The sequence below is a fragment of the Carcharodon carcharias genome, chromosome 4 (genome assembly GCF_017639515.1).
Source record: "Carcharodon carcharias isolate sCarCar2 chromosome 4, sCarCar2.pri, whole genome shotgun sequence".
NCBI lineage: Eukaryota > Metazoa > Chordata > Chondrichthyes > Lamniformes > Lamnidae > Carcharodon > Carcharodon carcharias.
In genome coordinates this window covers 140,020,643-140,044,393 of record NC_054470.1, presented here as the reverse complement: position 1 = coordinate 140,044,393, position 23,751 = coordinate 140,020,643, and positions in this window count along the sequence as shown.

Genomic DNA, 23,751 nt, shown 5'->3' with positions numbered 1-23,751 from the left:
GCAAGAGGGAGTGCGCAAGAGGGGTGCCGGGCAGCTCAATCTCACTCAAGCTACCCCTTCTCCTCAAGGGCACCCATAGGGAGGAAGATCAGCATGTGCACAGCCCGGGGCCATCCACCCAGTTAACTCCAAGAGTGCCCAACCCATCGGAATCCCTTCTTCCTGTGACCCTAGCAGTTCCAGCTCGAGGGGGGGGGTGACACTGTCACACAGCAGGGCACCAAAAGCAGGCCAGGGCCCTCCAGAGGACGGCCGTCAAGGTCATCACAGCCAGGGTCAGCAGGCTGCCTCCACCTCAGCCTTGGATGTCTGGAGAGCACCAAGACGTAGCGGTAGGGTTAGGAAGGTTAAGAAGATATAATTGCACAGCCTGAGCACGGGTGTTAATCACTTGCACATAATATTCATTATTATCAATAAACTCTCAACACTGTTTCCATGCCTATGGCTCCTTGTTCTGATATACAATGATTCAGATGTGAAACCTTTCTGCACAAGATAAAGGCAGGTGTGTGAGTCCAGGGCCTCTTCCCAATGTTTTATGCAGCCTTCAACCAAAGTGATTGACCGGCCTCACATTCCCTGGACACATTATCGATGCTTGCACTTTGACGGTGTTTATCATTGCTGCCAGATGTTGTGGGTAGACGTCACCGAGTTCCGTCATTCTCTCTGTGTGCTCTCAGCACCTTAAAGGTGGGGCTGGCCCCCGTCTCTTCAGCATCTGTGACGCTGTGTTCCTGAAGAGGTAAGATACTGAAGGCGGACAAAGGATCAGATGATTTTAAAGTTTCATGGCTGCATCTCCTTAACATGACTCTGACCACAGACCGCAAGCAAGCTGCCCTTGGCCAGACAGGAGTCAAAAATTCTCCGAGGCTATGTGAAGATCTATGGAGTTTTCACAGCATGTCGTCATAATCCTCTTGGAATTGAGTGACGTTACGGCCTCCACTCCATCTTCATGACAGGAGCATTATCATAGTCTGCCATAAGCCTGACTAGAGTTAAATGTTCATAGATGCAATTTGAGGATCTATGGTATCTCCTCACTGCATGTCTGCACAGCTGTAGAGGCTGGGTTGTTAAGAATATTCAAGACTGAGATAGACAGATTTTTAATCAGTAAGGGAATCACAGGTTATGGGGAAAAGGCAGGAAAGCGGAGTTGAGGATTATCAGATCAGCATGATCTCATTGAATAGCAGAGCAGACTCGATGGACCGGATGGCCTAATTCTGCTCCTAAGTCTTATGGTCTTATGTCATCATCACCCTCCACAAAGCTAACAGCTGTGAGGGCCTCCCGAGCGCATCTGCCTCATCTAGCCAGTGCGAGGGCCTCATCGCCATCATTGTCGCCTTCGAGGGCCTTCTCACTCTCATCACTGCTAATGTCCTCCTCATTGGAGGAGACCTCCAGCTCCTCCATCTGCTCCTTAACCAGCTCCACTCCCCATTGCAGCATCAGGTTGTAAAGGACACAGCAGGCGACAACGATGCGTTACACACTCTGTGGACCATATTTCAGGGCTCCGCCAGACTGGTCAGGGCACTGGTACCCTATTTTCTGCATCCTCATTGTTCACTCCACCAAGGTGTGAGTTGCAGTACGAGCCTCGTTATACCTTCTCTCTGCTGCAGCCTGAGGCCGCCGCACGGATGTCATCAGCCACATCCTCTGTGGGTATCCCTTGTCCCTGAGGAACCATCCCTGAAGCCTCTGGGATCTGAGACCTACTGAGGATGTAGGAGTAGTGGACACTTCCTGGAAACCATGCACAGATCTGCAGGATGTGCTTGTGGTGATTGCACGCCAGCTGTACATGCAGCAAATGGAAGCCCTTGCGGTTGACATAATCGACTACTTGTTGCGATGGAGACCTGAGTACCACGTGAGTGCATTCGATCACACATTACACCTGTGGGAAACCCGATATCTGGGCAAATCCAATTGCTCTTGCATCCTGGCTGTCCTGGTCCTGGGCGAAATGCACAAAGTTGTGTGCCCTCATGAAGCTTGCATCCATGATCTCATAGATGCATTTATGGGTGGAGGCTTGTGAGATACAGCAGGGGTCACCTGTGGAGCCCTGAAAGGAGCCACTGCCATACAAATTGAGCGCCACTGTCACTTTCATGGCCACTGGCAGTGGATGCTCTCCATGTCCCCGTGGCGCCAAATCCTGCACTAGCTGGCAGACGTGACCGGCCAGTTCCCATGACATGTGCAGTCTGTGACACTGGTTCTCAGTCAACTGCAGGGATGTAAGGTGGCGTTTGTAGATCCTGGGTCCAGTTAAGCACTGACCGGTGACAGCTCATTGTGGCTCTTCAGCAGCATGTGCGGGAGCCCCAGCCGCCCCTCCTTCCTGAGGGTGCTGCTTCTCCCTCTGCACAGTCAGGAACTTCTCTCACTTTCTTCTTTGTTGTCTTCGCTTTCTGTACACCATGGGATATGCAGCTAGTTCACCAGGCTTCATGCTCCTGATGTACTCTTCTTGCAGGATGAAAGAGAGATATGCGTAAGTTAGCTTGGGCATTCTAAGAACTCTCTTGGTTAAGTCTGAAGACCCCTTAACTCATCCTGGAGGGTGCTGGCCACGACTTGGATGGCCAGGGTTTAGTGCACTGCATGACTGCCCAAGACCCCACCCACCTCCGCCCCACTCCACCTGGCCAATTGGTGGCAGCTTTGCCCATTGGACTGCATTCCGTGCTCTCAGCTCAGGTACAGGCATTTGTAAACGCTCATTAGTTTGCAGACTGTGTCCAAGAGGTGAAAAGTTCTAGAACACTTGGTAGCACTCCCATGCCTCTGCGTTGGTTGAGTGGGCAGATAAGCTAGAGACCAGACTCCACACATGTCAATGTGGCTGCATCTGAACTGTCTTAGCTGCAGAGGAATGGTCACTTTATACAAGGGTTCCCCAATGCATGGCCGCTTCCCTCCCCCAACATCGCACATGCTTGTGCACTACCTTTAACCGCAAGGCAGCCTTTGACACCCCCTACATTTCCCACCAATGCACCTGAACCGCAGAGCAGCCCTTGCCTCCCACAATGCGCCTCAACCACAGGGCAACCCTTGGGCTCCCTCAACGTGTCTCAGGCTTGAAGTCCAACAGGCAATCCTTGCGAGCGCTGTGTAACATCACTGTGCACTCCCCTCCGAGTTCCCCTCAAAGTGCATTCTTATACATGCTGTTGGGAAACGACAGAGTAATTGAGCGGACGATCCACCAATAGGGGGGGCGGGATGGTGATTCCAATGGGCTGGCCTAGCAATGACGTGCAGATGTATTACAATTAGGTTTCCGAAGTCCGATGGCAGCAAACTCAGCCTGCCATCAACGGGCTGAGCGGACAATTGCAAACTGGTTTCACGAAGAGGTGACTTGATTAAACCATATACCTGCAGGGTCTTGACAGGGAAATGTCAATGTAGAGAGAATGTTTCCTCTTGTGGAAGAATCTAGAACTAATGGTCACTGTTTAAAAATAAAGGGTCACCCACTTAAAACAGAGATGAGGAGAAATCTTTTCAGTCAGAGGATCATGAGTCTTTGGATTTCTCTTCCTGAAAAGGCGGTGGAACCAGAGTCTTTGAATATTTTTAAGGCAGTGATGGATAGATTCTTGATAATCAAGGAGGTGAAAGGTTATTGGGGATAGGCAGGAATGTGGGGTTGAGGTTACAATCAGATCGGCCATATTCTTATTGAAAAGTGGAGCAGGCTTAAAGGGCCGACTGGACTACTCCTGCTCCTAATTCCTTTGTTAGTACACTTCCTTTTTCACATTGGCTCCCTGTATCTGATGTATTGAATTTAAAATCCTCATCTCATGTCTTTCCACGGCCTCTGGAGGCTGCTCCGCACTTGCTTCCCTCCCACACCGATACACATTCTGACTCAGGCTATCTGTGAATCCCTTTCATTTTTCCCTACTATTGGTGGCAAAACCTTTTTCTGTCTTTGTTTACTCACTGGAAGTCCCTGTCTAAACCCCTTCTACCAATTCACTGCTTTCTCCACCTTTGCAGGCCTCCTCAAAAGCTGTCTATGCTTTTATTCCATTCAATTATTGAATTTGCCCCCTCCCTCGGGGCATTTTCTATAGGCTGGATTTTAGCGCTCACCCGCCAGAAAGTTTTCAGTGGGGTTGGCGGGGTGGGGGGGCGGGTTTGGTGGGCAGGTAAAATATGATGGCTGGCTAGCCCACCATCTTCCAGCCCAACCTCAACCTGGTTCCCATAATAGGGTCGGTGGGCAGGTGCTGAAATCGGCAGTCTGTTTGCCATTGAATTAAAAAATCATTAACAGGCAATTGAGCTTATTAATAAGCCAATTGTCTTGAATATTATGCTGCCCACACCATAACATGGTTGACGTGGGTAGGCGGGTGAGAATCAGAAGGCTGTTTTTTTGAATAACTTGGTTGGAAAGGTAGGAAGAAGTTGGGGGAAGGGGTGGCACATCAATCTTCGGGGCCACCCTCCCAAGATAATACCCCGTCTTTGTTCCTCCTCACTTGGTCTCCAAAAACCCCTCCCCTCAACCAACCCCATCGCTCGCCTCCCAGGTCTCTTCCCGCTGTAAAAACCTGGGGCTTATTATCGTCCGGGATCCATTGTTCTTCTTCCTGTGCAAAGTCAAATCATCAAATCTACTGATATGAATTTCAAGACCTGAAGCAGGAATCAGCTGAGCCTATTGGCTTAAATACTGGCAGGGGCAAGTTTGGTGCCAGAAATGGCTCATGGAATGAGAAGCATGATGAGGAATTTGCACTGTTGATAATATTTAATACACAGTTTGGCCAGTACAAATTCCCATGTCTATCTCTTGGCCTTAAAGTGAGCCAGGATGTGTTCCAGCAGAAAGAAGACGGGACAAAGTGAGGATGTAAAGCAGTCAGCATAGCTGTTGATATGCAGATCTCTGGTGTGGGTGGAAAAGATCATGACCAGCATCTACATGAAACCATGGAGAGAATCAGAAGAACTGGAATCAAGCCAAAAGCAGACAAATGCAATCTGAATGTTACAGAATGCTAGTTGTTCCGAAGGGTATATGTACCTGTTGGAGTCAAGCCAAGTTCTGAAGAAGTTAGCGCCATCTCAGAGTTGGAAGCTCTAAGAGACGGGGAAGAGTTGGGAAGTTTCCTTGGTTTGATCCAGTGCATGACTTCTGTCAAACCTCACAAGTCAGAAACAATAGCAAACCTATGGGAGCTGATGAAAGAAGATGTTGAGCGCTAGTGGTCAGAGTCACACGAGAGGAGTTTAAACAAACTCAAGGAACTGGTATACAAGGAGACAGGTCTGTCATATTATGACAGAACAAACCTGCTTTTCTGCAAGAGGATACTTCTATGAAATGACTGTGTAGCACCCTGGCACAAGAGGGAATACTGATAGCCTCCACATCCAAAGCTCTAACATCATTTGAGACAAAATATACCAATGTAGAAAGAGAGCTTTTGATAGCCGTGTATGTTTGTGAGAATTTTTTACATATTGTTAAGGGAGAGAGTTCATAGTAGAGAGTGATCAATGTACACTGCAGCACATCTACAAGAAAGATCTGTGTAGAGCAGAAGTAAGACCACAGAGGTTATTCTTGAGGTTTCAGAGTTATAATTTCATTCTGAAATACAAGCCAGGAAGAGAAATAATGCTAGAAGATGCCCTATCTTGGTTGATACCATAGGAGAAACATAAGATGAAAGATCTAAGTAGACCTAACACTACCAAAATTAAATCAAATTAGAAATGAAACCAGCAACAATGAAGAGTTACAGATGCTCTCTCAGCAACCCTACCAGAAATTTTTTACAGTGTTCATATGTGCTCATCTGCATTCAAAAGTGATCCTGTATTCTTCATTTGACATTAGTGATCAAATGACATAGTCGGCAATCAATTGACATGAAGTGAAACTATACAAAGCTCAAACATTATCTGTAATCATCTAGCACCATTTATGTACTCAGAAGGCATTAAACTGACATCAAAAGTGATCAAGGAGCTTGTTCATGAGGAAAAGCTCTATAGTTCTAGTGATCATGACAAAATTGACTAAGTTTCAGACATCAGATATTTTTAGGTCCTGGCTGATGCAATGCATGCATGTAGTGTGTAGATTTTTAAAAATATATGCTCAGGGCACAAATCACTATAGAGATTATTATAGTGGAGGTGCGAGGATCTGGAGGTAGAGTGCATTAAACCAATTTGGGCAAATTTTCCAAACAGATTTTCAGGTGGTCGCTTAACATATGCACAGAGGCATTCATTCATGATCTATTATCCATCTTACTAATATCAGCAGCCAGTCTCCATCTTCCACAGTGTTGGCTTTTATTTTATACTGTCTCTTCTTGTGATTGGACATGTTCTGTTAATGAAAATCTATTTGAGGGGCATGTTCATTGTCTCATTTTAAAAATTTCTTTTGTGCAGAAAATTGCAAGTGTTACATAAGTGACAATTTCAATGGAGATTCACACGTATTGAAATGAATACCTGATCTCAATTGGCTCTTGAGAATAAACTCAGTATTTATGTGAACTAATACATTTGCAATATTCTATATCATCTTTTCTCAGAGCAACAGTATTGATGGTATGGCAGTAGGATTGAATTTACCCTGTACCCACCAGGCATTTTACAAGTTTCTCCAGGCTGTACAGACTGGTCAGCCAAATGCACCAACTCCCCACTCACACCACCCACACCCCACTCCCCACAGAGTGGAACAACTCCCTGCAACAGCATCCCCCCCGCCGCCCCAACCCCCAACACCCCCTACCCCCAACAGATTGCAGCACTTTCCTATCACCCACTCCTCCTGGATTGCAGCATCTCCCTATAGCACCTCCCTGCCAGCCCCAAGGTCGGTTTTCTCTCCCCTCACCCCTGCCCACCCCACCTAGAGCAGTTCTCTTCAATTCCTCTGGTAAGGATCCAGGGATGGCCTGGCAAGCACAGCCAGCAATCCCTACCAGAAAATTTTGACATTGATTTTGTAGCGTGAAGGGTTAATGTTAAGTATGTAAGTAGACAGTCTACACCATCAGTGATGTAAGATCGCATGACAACAGAACATATTGAGGGATGGTTCTGTGTTAAGCTTCATGCTAAGCCTTGTCCGGTATATAGTTAGAAGAAAGTTTAATAAAAGGTAAATTTAACAACAGCCTTGCAAATGGCAGTCTCTATTGATCCTGACCAGTGACAACTTAAGCTAAGACCCACAATGAAAATAACAGAGATTTTGCATTCAGTTGTTCTCAAATGATCAGTACATCATTTGGAGGGAGTTTTGATCACAGGAACTGTGTTCATGTGTCATCAAAAGCAGTTAATTAGCCACCTTTTAACATCATGATCCTCCTACTTCAGGAGTCATCAAAGCACTTAGGGCTGACTCCACCGCTGTTTCCATCTCTGCCCCCAATGTTGTTGTTAACTCCTCCCTTGCCCCCACAGCCACTGCCTCCGCATCCACCACCGTCTCAGTTGCTGCCTCTGCCATTGTTTCCACTGCCACCCCTGTTGCTGTCACCTCAGCTGCCTCCATTGTTGCCAGTTTCCACCACCATCCGCTGGTGTTGTCGACTCCACCACGGTTTCTGCCACTGCCATCTCTGTTGCTGTTGTCGACTCTGCCAGGGTGACCAACTCTGGGGAAAAAAGCAAAGGGGTGCTTCATCAGAGGAGCGGGGGATGGGGTGGGAGCTGCTAGTGAGATTGGAGGAGGGATCGGCAGTTCATCCACCTACAATTCTCCTCAACCGCCCCCCCTTCCACTGCCATGAGTCCTGACCACCCAAACCTCAGGCTGGCCCGGACTCCTCCTCTCAGGCCGGCTGGAAACATATCTGCATGCAACTGTGTTGCCTAGACCCATACTCCCCCAGTCTTCGGCCTACACCCAACTCCCCAGTCTTGGGTCTACAACCGGCTCTACCCCCCTCCCCAGTCTTGGATCTACACTCGAGCCCCCAGGCTTGGGCGTAAACCTGACATCCCAGTCCCAGGCCAATACCCAAATGCTCAGTCCAGGGTCTACACCCAACCCTCAAGTCTCAGCCTTACGCCCAGTGTAACCAACTCTGGTTGAAAAAAGTAAGGGACACTTTGGCATGGTGGGTGCTGGTGAAACACTTGAGACCAAGCTGGGCATTTCGGGGGGGGGGGGGGGGGGGGGGGGGGTGTAATGTGGGGATGTGCTGCAATCTGCCTGATAATGTTGCTGCCACCTTCCAGTGTGGATCTCACACATGCCTGGCCACCCACAGGCTGGCCTCAATAACAAGTTGCACATACGAAGGGCCAAACAATTATGCAAAAATCTTGGAGAAAACACATCCCAGGAAGGCCTGGACTGGGATGCAGATTAAGAGCCCCCAGCCTCAAACACTTGGACAGAGTTAGACACCACACCGCACACCCCATCCCCCAACTTCTTCTTCAACTCCAACACTCTGCCACCGTTGCCAGTCTAACACCGGTCACTCAACAGTTGGAGTGACACACCATCACTTCTGGTTACAGTCCTGTCCCCTGAATGCCTCACCAGTGTGGAGAGAGCTGCACTGGATGGGGTGGGGTGGGAGGGGGCGGAGAAAATGCTCTGGGGGTTGACGGGGGGGAGAAAACAGCTCAGGTGGTTTTGCGAGGCAGAAAACTGCTTGGGGGCGGGGAGGAAACTGCCCTGGGGTGGTGGGGGGTTGGGTGGGTGGGGGAACTACTCTGGGGGGGAAAGGGGAAAACTGCTCTGGTGGGGGTGTGTGGGTGGGAGGGGTTGGGAGAAAACTGCTCTGTAGACAGGGGGGAAGCTGCTCCAGAAAGGGGAGAAAATTGGTCAGGGGGTGAGGGTAGAAAACCACTCTGTAGAGGGGAGAAAACTGCACCAGGGTAGGGGGAATCGCATCAATCACTGTTACTGCACTGTCGCTGGGTCAAAATCCTGGAATTCCCTCCCTAACAGCACTGTGGGTGTAAACACACCACATGGACTCCAGCGGTTCCAGGAGGCAGCTCACCACCACCATCTCAAGGGCAATTAGAGATGGGCAATAAATGCTGGCCCAGCCAGCGATGCCCACATACTGTGAATGAACTTAAAAAAATCGGAGTGGGGGGGGATGGTTGAAGCTGGGAATAGAGGTGCTGCAATCCAGGAGGGGAGGGTGGCAGGGAGATGCCCCACCCTGTGGGAAGGATAGGGGTGGTGTGAGTGGGCAGTTGGTGCATTTCATTGACCAGGCTGTAGAGCCTGAAAAATTTGCAAAATGCCTGGTGGGTACAGGGTAAATCAAATCCTACTGTCATACAGTAAATACTGTTCTTCTGAGAAAAGATGATATGTAATATTGCAATTGTATCAGTTGACATAAATACTGAATTTATTCTCAAGAGCCAATTAAGATTGGGGCAGAACTTTCAGTTGGGCGCGGTTGGCGGGCCCCGAATCAGCAGGGAAACGGACCATCACCTGCGATCAGCCCCGACCACAATTTCACGCTGGCAGGCCAATTAAGGCCCGCCCAGTGTGAAACGTGGCTCCCTACTGGCCGGGAAGGGCCGGGCGGGGGCAGGGGTCTGTCAGCTGCCGGTCCAATGGCGACCCGGTGGCCAGTTTTACAATGACACCAGCGGCCCCATGAAGGTTCCCATGGAAGGGCATCTCTTCTGTCGCTCGTTATCTAACATGATGGAGTCGAGTGTGGCTGGAGATGCCAGGCAGGAGGGCAGGTCGGGTGGGCACTCGGCCCCCCGCTTTTTGGATGAGTGCCTCTCCATCCTACTAGAGGAGGTTGCTGCTAGGAGAGACACCCTTGTCCCCAGAGATGGGAGGAGGCCACCACACCTCACAAAGAGGGTACGGGAGGAGGGTGCAGTGCTGGTTAGCAGCCATGACGTGGTGCGCCACATGTGGGTGCAGTACCGGAAAAGGTTCAATGACCTGCTGTGCTCAGAAAGAGTGAGTACCATGTTGGCATGGGTCAGCGTGCCGAAGTGTTAAGGTATAGCTATCTCTCTCTGGACCTCAGGAGTGCTAGAGTCTGAGTGCCAACTGTCAATGACGCCGGAGCTGACCAAGGAGCTGAGCCCTGGCTGCTTGGACAAGTGCCTTGCAGCTCGAGGGCCATGACTCAGATGTGCCCTGCAAGGTGTTCCTCAGCTGGGATTGGCCGGGCTGCAATGGTGCTGCAAGTAGAGAGCAGAATAATCAATGATCCTCTGTCCTTTCAGGAGAAGACAGACCATAACCAATCAGAGAGGACATATACAGGCGGAGGCTGCCCATCTGCTGCTGCTCACCAGAATCGAGTGGGACACTCTAGAGTTGAGAGCTGGCATGCTCCATGTGCAACCGAGCTTGGAGAGGCAAGGGTGCCAGACAAAGGTAAGAGTGCAGTGAACAGAGGTGAGAGTTTCAGATTGTGCAACCATTCCAATGTAGTCTCTTCATTGATATGAGCCTCAAACCTGGAGTCCCCATTGATCACTGAAAAACAATGGCGCCATGATGCAGATCTCCATTGTCTTAACAGGGTGTCTGTCATGCACAGTGACAGTGTGATGACTTTAACTAATGGCATGTCCTTGTTCTCCCTTAGATTTGCCAGCACGCACTCACTCTCTGGACCTCGAAGGGCCACCATTGATGCTGGAGGACCATTGGTCTTCATTTGCATTTGCGTCACACCCGCTCTCTGAACTAGGCACCAGGGCAGATACCAGCACCTCGGTGGGCATTAGATTGGTGGCTAGAATGCCGGTGCACATTGGTAAGGGCACTTCACAATCGCTTGAGGTGCAGGCGGGGGCAGAGAGTGTTGAGGGCACCGACATTCGGAGGACTGCTGGGGACCAGGATAATGCTGAGTCGAAGGCAGATGATAAGCCTCTGGAGTCGCCCATTAGGCGGCACATACTGGGAGTCCAGCAGGATGTGAGAGAGGATCTGGCAGAGATCCATGAGGGTCTGCATGCCATGGTCTCTGTTGTGGAGGGGTCCATGCAGAGCATGAGCACTGCATTCACTCTTATGGCTGAGCGCACTGCCTCTTCCATTGAGAGAGTGGCAACTGTCTTGGAGAGGCAGCTCCAGAACAGAATCAGTGGTTCCTAGGGTTGCGCTCAGACCTACAAGGTCTCACACAGGCAATGACTTCAGGTGGTCAGTGCCAGTGTGGGAGATGGATGAGGCACCCAGAATCCCAGCTAGGTGACCGTCCAAAAATATTGAGCAGGGATGTTCAGAGCAAATTCATGTTGACACATGACCTGTTTGTTGTCTCTGCGGGTTCCTCTCAGAGTGGTCTGGATGACAGCAGCAGCTCTTCCACTCCTCCACCAGTGACTGTGGAATCTGATGAGGCTGCAATGACTGGGGAGATGCCCGTTTTGGCACTGGCTGCTCCCTCCGAGGTTGGGCCAGCACAGCTCCACTGGCCAGAGGACAAGCACCAAGGTCATCAAGGCCAACAAGACAGAAGGGTCAGCGGGCTGGCCTCCAATGCCGCAAACAGCGAGAGGTGAGGGGGCACCAAGACATGGCACGGGGACACGTAAGTTAAAGGCACCATGATCACAAGAAGGGCAGCTTACTGGTAATTTTCTGTTCATTTATGTTTGGTTTATATGTCTGCTGGTGTGGACATCAACACCAGTAATGGTAATATAATTACGCATGTTATGACAATAACATTAAATTTGCTTTTGTTCTGATGGCCTGAGTATGCTTCACCTTTTTTTCTGGTGCAGCTTACGCCAATATGTAATGCTGGATGTGAGTGGCTCAATACTTTATTCAAAGAAATTGAGTGGACTTTGGGTTCATTTCAGATATCCAGAATGGAGCCGGCAGCCCTGGCATGAGGTGGAAGCATATCTTTGGTAGTCTAGCTGAAGGAGCGTTGGATCAAGGTGTCTCAGGTGTCCCTGCTTCCCTGGAGGTTACCAAGGTCTGCCTCAGTGCTCTCCTCACTGTTCTCTTCTGACTCACTACTGCATTCATCATCTGCGGCCTGTGCAGCTGTGTCAAGATCCTCTTCCTCCAGTGGGTCCCCCCTTGTCAGTGCCAGATTGTGGGGAGCGCAGCATGCAACCACTTTCTGTGACACCTGCTCTGGAGGGTATTGTAGTGCTCCCCCTGAATGGTCCAGACATTGGAAGCACATCTTCAGAAGACCTATGGTCCTGTCCATTACCACTCTTGTGGAGGCATGACCCCTATTATAACTCTGCTCTGCCTCTGTTCTTGGGTGGCGGAGAGGCATCATAAGCTACCTTTTTAACAGGTAGCCCTTGACACCCAGCAGCCATCCATCCAGTTGGGCTGGAGCACTGAACAGCTTCGCACCTGGGAGTGTCTCAGGATGTAAGTGTCATGGGAGCTGCCAGGATACCTTGCACAGACTTGCAGAGTATGTATCCTGTGGTCGTATACTATGTGCATGTTCATGGAGTGGAATCCATTCCTGTTGACAAAGGCACCCGGCTGACCCGCTGGTGCCTTGATGGCCATGTGTGCAACCTTTGGCACCCTGGACACAGGGAAACCCAGCAATCTTTGCAAAGCCCTGGCTCCCTCAGCCTGGCTTGCCTCATCTATATGATAAAGAATAAACATCAGTACCCGTCAGAGCATCTGTCACCAGTTTGATGCAACTGTGGACAGCAGATTGGGAGACTCCACAAAGATCCCCCACTGACCCTTGGAAAGAGCCCGAGGCATAGCAGTTGAGGGTTACTGTGGCCTTCAGCGCCACTGGCATGGGGTGTTCACTCACACAATCGGAGCTGATCTCACATTCAATCATCTGACAAATGGAGGCCACTGTCTCTCCTGAGAGGTAGAACCTCCTTCGGCATTGTACCCCAGACATATTGAGGTAGCTGCATCGACAGCTTCAAACCCTGCCAACAGGATAGTGGCAGCTTTTGCGGTCCCTTCCACCTTGGACTTCCTGCTGGTCTTAAGCCCCTTGTGCCTGTTCCTCTCCTCCCACAAGTCCCTCCCCTGAAAGCTGCATTGGGACACCTGGCCTCCTCTTTCTTTTGCCCCTCCATCCTCAGAGGAGATGCCACCAGCGGAGACCACAACCCCCATAACCAAGGTAATGGAAGGCTGTCTGATACCTGGCAGGGTCCATGCAGTATGAACCCTCCGATGGCCTTGGAGACACCAATAAGTCCTGAAATGAGACCTGGAAATGCTAACAATGAAGCCCAAAACAGAGATGAAGCTGCCAAGTACCAGTAAGCAACCAGCAGCAAATTATCTCCAAACTTCCTCACTACTCACATTGACAATGCTGTGGACCCTTTTTACCTTTTCCTCGGATGGAGTTTAGCAAATTGTCGGCTGCCTGCCTGCCTGTTTTGTCCATGTGATGAGTACAAAGTTGCATTGGCAATGCAAAATCTAGCTTAATTGCTTTTTTAATGGCCTTAACTGGCCTTGTAATTGGTGGTGGGTGCCGTTCTGACTCCCACGCACCCCTGCCGAACGAAATATCGCGTGAGTATGCGATGATGTCAGGATGCCCAACATCATCATGCGCTATTTTATGCTCGAGCGGTTTGGGCGAGTGCCAGCTCACTCAGCGAAAAATTCTGCCCCAGGTATATATTTCAATACGTGTGGATCTCCACTGAAATTGTCACTTGTGTAACACTTGCAATTTTCTGCACAAAAGAAATTTTAGAAATGAGACAATGAACATGCCCTCAAGTAGATTTTCATTAACAGAACATGTCCAATCATAAGGAGAGACAATTTAAATAAAGGCTTGGAGCATGGAGGGTGGAGACTGGCAACGAGAGTCTGCTGATATTGGAAAGCTGGTTTATGGATCATGAATGAATGCCTCTGTGCATGCGTTAAGCGACCACCTGAAAATCTTTTTGGAAAATTTGCCCAAATTCGCTTAATGCACTCTAACTCCAGATCCTCACACCTCCACTATAATAATCTCTTTAGTGATTTGTGCACTGACCATATGTTAAAAAATCTACACACTACATGCATGCACTGTATCAGCTGGGACCTAGAAATATCTGATGTCTGAAATTTAGTCAATTTTGTCATGATTGCTGAAACTATAGTTTTTCCTCACAAACAAGCTCCTTGATCACTTTTGATGTCAATTGAATGCCTTCTACACACTTAAATGATACTAGATGATCACAAATGATATTGTTTAAGCTTTGTATGATTTCATTTCATGTCAGTTGATCATCAATGATGTCATTTGATCTTTATTTGATGTCAAATTGTGACTAAATGATCGCTTTTTGACATAATGGAATGACAGGAGGTGAGGAAAAGGTGGTGGGGTAGCTCTGTTAATTAAGGATGGCATTAGTTCAGTACTGAGAGATGACCTTAGCTTAAAAGGTCAAGATATAGAATCAGTTTGGGTAGAGATAAGAAATAGTAAAAGTCACTTCTGGGAGTAGTTTTTAGCCCCCCTAAAAATAGTTACAATGTAGGACAAAGCATACAAGGAGAAATAAATGGGGTGTGTAAGAAAGATACCACAATAATCATAGGTGTCTTTAATCTACATGTAGATTGGGCAAATCAAATTGACAAAGCTAACCTGGAAAATGAGTTCATAGAGTGGTTTTGGGACAATGTCTTAAAGCAGTATGTTCTAGAGCCAGAATATGATCGAATTCTATGTTCAGTTTGAAAGGAAGAAGTGTAGGTCCATGACTAGTGTTTTAAACCTAAATAGAGGTAATTCTGATAGTATGAAGGCAGAGCTAGCTAAGGTAAACTGGGAAACTAGGTTAAAAGGTAGGGCAGTAAAGATGCAGCAGCCGATTTTTAAGGAGATATTTAATAACACCCTGCAAAGATTTATCCCAATGAGACAAAAAAGCTCTTTGAGGAAGATGCATCATTTGTGGCTAAATAAAGAAGTTACGAATAGTATGAAATTGAAAGAAACACTATATAAATCTGCAAAGATTAGTAGTAGGTCAGAGGATTGGACAGATTTTAAGAACCAGCAAAGAATGACCAAAAGATAATAAAGAGGCAGAAAGAAGAGTATGAGAGAAAGCTAGTTGGTATTATAAGAAGCAGACAGTAAGAGTTTCTTCAAGTATTTGAATAGGAAAAGAGTACCTAAAGCTAGTGTTGGTCCTATTGAGAGTGAGTCTGGGGAATTGATAATAGAAAACAAAGAAATGGTGGAGGCATTGAACAGGTATTTAGCATCTGTCTTCCCGGTAGAAGACTTGGAAAGCTTCCCAAAAATATTTGAAAATCAAGAGGTGTTGGCGATGGATGAATGTTAAATCATCACCATTTCTAAGGAAAGGATTTTAAGAAAACTATTAGACCTGAAGGCTGACAAGTACTCAGGACCAGATGGCCTACATCCTAGGGTCTTAAAAGAAGTGGAGGCACAGAAAACAGGTGTCTTGGTTATAATCTTCCAAAATTTCTTAAATTCTGGAATGGTCCCAGCTGGTTGGAAATTAGCTAATGTAAAACCTTTATTCAAGAAAAGAGGGATGCAGAAAGCAGGAAACTATAGGCCAGTTAGCCTAACATCTCATAGGGAATGTGCTAGAATCTATTATTAAAAAGGTTATAGCAAGATACTTAGAAAATCACAATGTGATCAGGCAGAGCCCACATGGGCTATGAAAGGGAAACCGTATTTAACTAACCTATTGAGTTTCAAGGTGAATAAAGGGAAACCAGTAGATTTGATGTACTTGGATTGCAAAAAGGCATTTGATAATGTACCACATTAAAGGTTACTACAAAAGATAAGAGCACATAGTGTAGAGGGTAACATATAAACATGGATAAAAGATTGGTTAGCTAACAAGAAGCAAAGAATAGGGATAAATGAGTCTTTTTCAGAATGTCAAGCTGTAGCTGGTGGCTTGCCACAGTAATCAGTGCTAACTCCTCAACTTTTTACAATCTATATCAATGACTTGGATGAAGGGGCTGAATATATGGTAGCTAATTTTGCTAATGACACCAAGATAGGTAGGAAAGCAAAATGTCAAGAGGAGGTAGAAACCCTGCAAAGGGATATAGATAGCTGAAGTGGGTGGGCAACAATTGGGCAGATGGAGTATAACGTGGGTAAACATGAACTCCACTTTGGCAGGAGGAATAGGAAAGCAATATACTGTTTAAATGGAGAGAGGTTGCAGAATTCAGTGGTACAGAAGGATCTGGGTGTCCAGGGATATGAATCACATGAAGTTAGTAAGCAGGTACAGCAAATAATTAGGAAGGCAAATGGAATGTTGGCATTTATTGCAGGAGGACTGGAATTTAAAGTAGGGAAGTTTTACTGCAGCTGTACAGGGCCTTGATGAGAGCACATTTGGAGTATTGTGTACAGTTTTGGTCTCCTTATTTGAAAAAAGATATAACATCTTTCGAAGCAGTTTAAAGACTGTTCACATGACTCATTCTTGAGATGAAGGGCTTATCTTATGAAGAAAGGTTGAACAGGTTGGGTCTTTACCCACTGGAGTTTAGAAGAATGAGAGGTGATATTATTGAAACATATAAGATCTTGAGGGCACTTGATAGAGTGGATACTCAGAAGATGTTTCCTCTTGTGGGGGAGACTAAAACTCGGGGACATAGTTTAAGAATAAGAGGCCTCCCTTTTAAGGCAGAGACGAGGAGAATTTTGTTTCTCTCAGAGGGCCATTAGTCAGCTGAATTCTCTTCCCCAGAAAGTAGTGGAGACCGATTCTTTAAATTTATTCAAGGCTGAGTTAAATAGATTTTTGGTAGGCAAGAGAGTCAAGGATTATGGGGGCAGGCAGGAAAGTGGAGCTGAGACCTCAACCAGATCACCCATGATCTTATTGAATGGCAGAACAGGCTCGACGGGCCAAATGGCCTACGCCTCCTCCTAGGCCCTAAGTTCCTATGTTCCTATGACAAACATTTCTGGTAGGACTACAGCAGAGGTCAGAGACGATATCTCACTAGGCATTCTGTTAGCCAGATCCAGAATAATCTTACCCAAAATTATGCAGGAAGAACTCCAGAAGATACATGAAGGCCACATGGCAATGGAAAAATTTAAGTTCAGAGACAGATCAGCTGTGTACTTGATAGGCATATACAAAGACATGAAAGTACTGGTGTCTACGTTAATTATATGCCAGAAATACAGAAATACACAGCAGAAAGAGGAGATTGTAAACACTGAAGTACCACCCAGACCGTGGCATACTGTGGGAATCAGTTTATTCACACACAATCAAGAATGGTACCTCATAGTTGCAAGCTATTAGTCAAAGTTCCCCTTTACCCAAAAAGTGATAGATTTGAGAGCCACAACAATCATCTCAGCAGTGTGAGTTCTGTTCACCAAGCAAGGGATTCCTGAAAGTGCAATATGGGTGACAATGGGACCCAATTCGCCTCTAGAGAATTTAAGGGATTTGCTGAACAGTATGGGTTCAACATCATCACCTCATCACCACTTTACCCATTTATAGAAAGACAAATACAGATAGTCAAGCAAGACCACAGAAACTTTTATTGTTGTCAATATTTGACCAACACCTGAGCTGGGAAAGCAGAAAAGATCATCAACAACATCAGCAACATCACTAGTCAGTATGAAGCTGGTGAAGCTCTGACATTTTGAGTCTAATTGTGATTATTTCTAACTTATGGGAGCCAGAAGACATACTAGTTTCATTTCTCTTTTGTTCTCACCCTTTTCCCTCCTCCCCATCTGCAAAAGAATAATTCCTGGGGTGTACTTGTTATTTCACTGACAGCATGAGAGAGATTGAGAACATGGCATGTGAGGGCTGAGATGGCATAGCCATGTTTTGCTATTCTGTAACACAGTTCTTCAGTTTACCAGCACTCTACACTGCCTCACTGGTCATCAATTATTAAAGATGAAATGAACCAATGCACAATTTTGCTAAAGTGTCTGCATAAAGGTAAATTTTGAAGATCTACTGCATCATTTCTTAATTAACCTTTTGTCGTATTAATGCATCTTAAAGAAGCATTTAGCACTGTGGGTGCACCTACACCACATGGACAACAGTGGTTCAAGAAGACAGCTCAAGGGCAATTACAGATGGGCAATAAATGCTGGCCTATCCAGTGATGCCCACATCCCATGAACAAATAAATAAAAAAGAAGAACTTGCTGCCAAAATCAAGTTTGCTGTTTCAGAAATTATCTTTCATCAGCAATGGACAGTTGGTTTTAAAAATCACAAAATCAAAATGCTGCGATTTGGATATTGGTCATTGTATTCCTTGAGGCCTCTCATAGTTAATCTAGTTCTTCTCTAGGTGTCTTATCTCAGGCACTTAGGATAAACCTGTCTGATATAGCAACAACTTCAAGCTGATTTCACTAACGCAAAGATGTTCAACAAATTTAATCTAATAAATTAATAAACTAATTAGGTGATTTACATTTTTAAAAACATTTCTGGCTCCATGTGAAGTCATAAAACTGTGAGCATTACTTTGTATTTGTGAAAGCACACAAGAGAAGCAACATATAAGTACTACAATGTTAATTTAACACATCAAAATAACATTGAATCAGATTTGAAGTTGTCTTATTTATTATATGCTTGTAACTATAACTTGTTACTTGGAGAGCAATGCGTTCAGATCTTCCCTGAGTAATTCAGAATAAAGCACTGCATGTTAGCAGATAGAGTGAAAACAGATTAATTATACTTGTGTGACATTGCAGTGACTAACTGGATTTTCTTGGGCTACAAAAATGCTCATTAAAATTCATTATTTTCCATTGAAAACGTTATAAGCATTATAAATAGAAGATGCTCTCGCTAGTGGTGAGATAAATATGATAAATATCTCTACTAGTATGGTAGTCTATGACCCCATCCCAAGATTAACAATTTTGAGTTACTCAACCAATATTTATCTGATAACAAACGGACCACCACTATACACCTACAAAAGTATATCAAATAGCTGTGCACTCACTTTCATTATCAGTAAATGCCAGGCTCTTCCCAATGCAATTCCCCTGCCATGACTATTGGCTTCTAGGGTGCTGCCATATACAATTTCACACCATGCAATTAAAGACAGTGAATATATCAAAGTAAACTATGATAAAGCATCATATTTTAGCTGGACATGTATTTTGTTGCTAATATTTCATGTTGTACATTATAATACATTTTACTTATTTTAAGTGTGCAGAAATGTTTAATTAACCTTAAGGGCCACCCAATAATTTCTAAATAAATTCTTAAGTGACCATGTTATTTATTGTAAACAGGGAATAGCGTAGGTATGATAATGTACTGAATGCACAGGATCCATTTTAATTCTATCCGCCTGGCAGAAACTGGGCAGTTAAGTACTTAAAATCAATCAAGTGACTGACCACTTGGATCCTGCTGCCTTCAATTTTAACCAGTCCTTCTGAACAGATGGTGAAGACACCCATCTGAATCCGGTACATTCTTGCTTTGTATATGCAGATTGGTGTCCAATGAGATCATGAGCTCCAGCCAGGATTTTAACTCAGGCCTGAGTGGAAGCGACTCTGGCTTTGACACCAGAAAAAGTTGTGATGAGAAAACGATTTGCAGAGGAATAGTGATGCTTGAGTTTAGTTTATTTTTACTTTCCCTTGTCAGGCCAGGAGGAACAGTGCTCCTTATGAGGGAAGTTTAGGCCTCCCCTGTCCTGAATTAACCCTATTCTCTTTCATGAGATCACCATGAACCCTGGTTCCCATAATTAGCTGAGTGCCTGTAGGCAGCCTTAGGCCACCTGAATTTCTGCCCAGCTGGCAGCACATTAATGAAGTCCATTGGTTAAAACTGTTCTGGCTTTACTCTGCTCTGGGCAGGGGATCTAGCTGAAACCCTGGTTTCCCAGACCCACAGGTGGTTAAAATCAATCCTCTACACTTTTACTCTTTCAGTTATCATCTTAATGCTACTTTATAGTTTCACAGTATAAGGCAATATAAAATCATGAATTCAAAAAAAAAAATCTCAATGTTGTGGTGCCATGGCAAAGCTACCATTTATTACCCGACCCTAGTTGCCCTGAGAAGGTGGTGGGCTACTTGCAGTGGCTTGATACAAGTAGGTGGCCTCACTTCAGAAGGTTGCTGAGATACAATTGTTGGGCCTGGAGTCACATGTTGACCAGAGTAGGTAAAAAAATATAAGCTTCCTTCTCTAAAAGAATTAGTTAACCACTTGACTTTTTAATAACAATCCAACAGCTTCATCAATGCCTGTTTTTTTTACTGATACCAGCTTTTTATTTCCAGCTTTCTTTTTAGCTCCACTTAAATTCTGAAACTGTCATGGTGACATTTGAACACAGATTTTCTCAACTATGGGGCGTAGGTTATTAACCTAGTAACATAACCACTCCACTATCATACCTAATAGGAGCTAATACACAATTTACATACGTTCCAAATTTTTCAAAATCATTTCATACTTGGGAGACAGCGGGATTCTTGAATATAATTTTTTCCCCAATGTTCCGCTGAAGACTACAGTGTATACATACCTTTTTAAATATAATTTATAATATTTCAAAACAGCTGCACACAAATGTATGTTATATAGATAGTGTACTAAATTTGAAACTATTGGAGATAATGTTTATTCTATCTCTTTCCTCTATCACAATAATGACCACACATCAAAAATAATTTGATGAATGTAAAATATTTGGGACATCCTGAGGCCATAAAACACACTATTTAAATGCAAGTCAGTCTTTCTTCCTTTACCTTGTAAAGTATACTATTGTGACTTTATCACTTATGGAACCATAGAATCACAGAAATTGAAGCACATCAAGCCTTACAGTTCATTAAGACTGTCCCACTTAATTTAATCCTATTTTTGAGCGTCCTATGTATCTTTCATTTCAAATACTTATCCAATTCCATTTTAAGCGTTATTGGGATAATTTTCACTTTTGATGTGGTGAACAGGTAATTGGGTAGAGTGGAGAAAACATGATTAGTCATAACCATTTCTTTTCCACCCGTGCTGAAAGTGAAAATAGCCATTCTAAGTACTTAATAGCCATTTGTTGCAATTGGCAGCCCATGTTATAAAAACCCTCTACTTGTGAAGATTTCTTCTAAGTTTCCCCCAGACATCTTGCACAATTTTTTTGAAACTTCCATTAAATTCCATTCTTAATGTTCTCTCTTGCAGTGAAAAGCAGACAAATTTTCAAGTCTTTCTTCATGGAATAATTCATTTTCCTGGTAGCATTTTAATTAATTTACATTCCTATAATGGAATGTCCTCATTGCAAAAAATATTCTGTGGTCGAACTAATATCTTGTTCCACTTCCACTTAACTGTCTTACATTTATAAGGTGCATTTATGAATTCCTTCTCCTTCGCCGAATAGATATTGTATTCGGTGATTTGAAGCTGGAATTCAATTTATTCATAGTCTTGGGCAGAATTTAATGTCCTCCCTCCCAAGGTGAGTTTGGAGGTGGAGGACATTTAATTGGGCAGGAGGGTGCTGGCGGCACTGCCACATTCCTGCCTCTGTCCCAATTAAATCTGGGGCAGATTGGAAGGCCTTCCTGGTCTGCCACCAATTGTGACCCTTAAATGGACAATTATTGCCCAATCAAGGGCCTCATCCCACTGCTGCTGGCGGACTGGCCATGCAAGAGACCCAAAAAACAAACCCTGTCATGGTTTCTTGCAGGTCGCTGGGTTTGGGGGGTCCATTGTACAAAGGCACTCAGTGCCTGATCGAGGGACCTGGCATTGGGAAGGGGCAATTCCCTGCCCTTGCTGTCAACCCCCCTCATCTCCCACTTCCTGCAACCCATATCCTGTGACTCCTACGCTGCCCAGACTCACCTGTGGCCAAGGTCACTTGCTGATATAGGCCTCTTCCTGGGTCCATTGCTGCAGCTGATGGATTCCACCAGGGTCACTCAGCTTCTGTCTTCATTACAGCCTTGGTCCAAACATGGACAAAAGAGCTGAGCTCGAGAGGTGAGGTGAGAGTGACTGCCCTTGACATCCAGGCAGCATTTGACTGAGTGTGGCATCAAACAGCCTGAGCAGAACTGGAGTCAATGGGAGTTAAGGGGAAAGCTCTTCACTGTTTGGAGTCATACCTAGCACAAAGGAAGATGGTTGTGGTTTTTGGAGGTCAATCTTCTCAGTTCCAGGACATGGCTGCAGGAGTTCTTCAAGGTTGTGTCCTAGGTGCAACTATCTTCAGCTGCTTCATCAATGACCTTCCCTCCATGATAAGGTCAGAAATGGGGATGTTCGCTGAGGATTGCACAATATTCAGCACCATTCACAACTCCTCAGATACTGAAGCAGTCCTTGCCCAATTGCAGTAATATCTGGACAACATTTGGGTTTGGGCTGATAACTGCAAGCAATATTAGTATCACATATGTGCCAGGCAATGACCCTCTCCAACAAGAGAGAACCCAACCATCTCCCCTTGACATTCAGTGGCATTACCATCACCAAATCCCCCACTATCAACATCCTGGGCAGTTACCATTGACCAGAAACTCAACTGGACCAGCCATATAAATACTGTGGCTACAAGAGTAGGTCAGAGGTTGGGAATTCTGCAGAGGGTAACTCACCTCCTGACTCCTCAAAGCCTGTCCATCATCTACAAGGCACAAGTCAGGAGTGTGATAGAATGCTCTCCACTTGCCTGGATGAGTCCAGCTCCAACAAAATTCAAGAAGCTTGACACCATCCAGGACAAAGCAGCCAGCTTGATTGGCACCCCTTCTATCACCTTTGACATCCACATTCTCCACCAGTGGCAGAAGTATGTACCATCTACAAGATGCACGGCAGTAATTCACCAGGGCTTCTTCAACAGCAGCTTCCAAACCCATACCCTCTACCACCTAGAAAGACAAGGGCAGCAGATGCATAGGAACACCGCCACCTGCAAGTTTCCCTCCAAGCCACACACCATCCTGACTTGGGACTATACTACTGTTCCTTCATTGTCACTGGCCCAAAATCTTGGAACTCCCTCCCTAATAGCACTGTGGGTGTACTTACACCATGTGGACTGCAGGGTTCAAGGAGGCAGCTCACCACCAACTCCTTAAGGGATGGACAATAAATGCTGGCATAGCCAGTGACACCCACATCCCATGAAAGAATAAAGCAAATAGCTGCCACAAGTCCCACTGAAGCTGCCTGCAATGGATAGCTGCCAACCTCTGATTGGCTGGCAGTTCTCAGGGACAGAACTTCCTTCCCTGGGGTCCTTAATGGGAAGGCCCATCATTTGTTGCTTAATTGCCTGTCGCTGGGCCTTCCACAGAGGAGGTGATATTGGGGCTCCCACTGGCTCTCCAGCTGATGAGTGAGCTCTGTTAAATACCACTTAATGTTTAGCACTCTAACCCATTATCCATAACCCACCTGCATTAAGGAATCATGCATCAGAATATCCTACCTATATATCAGTCTCAATGGATTTTCTATAACTGGAGATCTTCACCTGGTTGCTCTAATAGTTCCAATGAAGGTTACAGGCATAATGAAGAAAAAAGCTTTCATCCAGGTGGGGTCTTGAACTTACTTCCTGAAAGGATGATAGAGGCAGAAACCCTCATCACTTTTAAAAATATCTTGCATGTGCCCTTAAAGTTCAGTAACGTACAAGGCATCAGACCAAGAGCTAGAATATAGAATTTG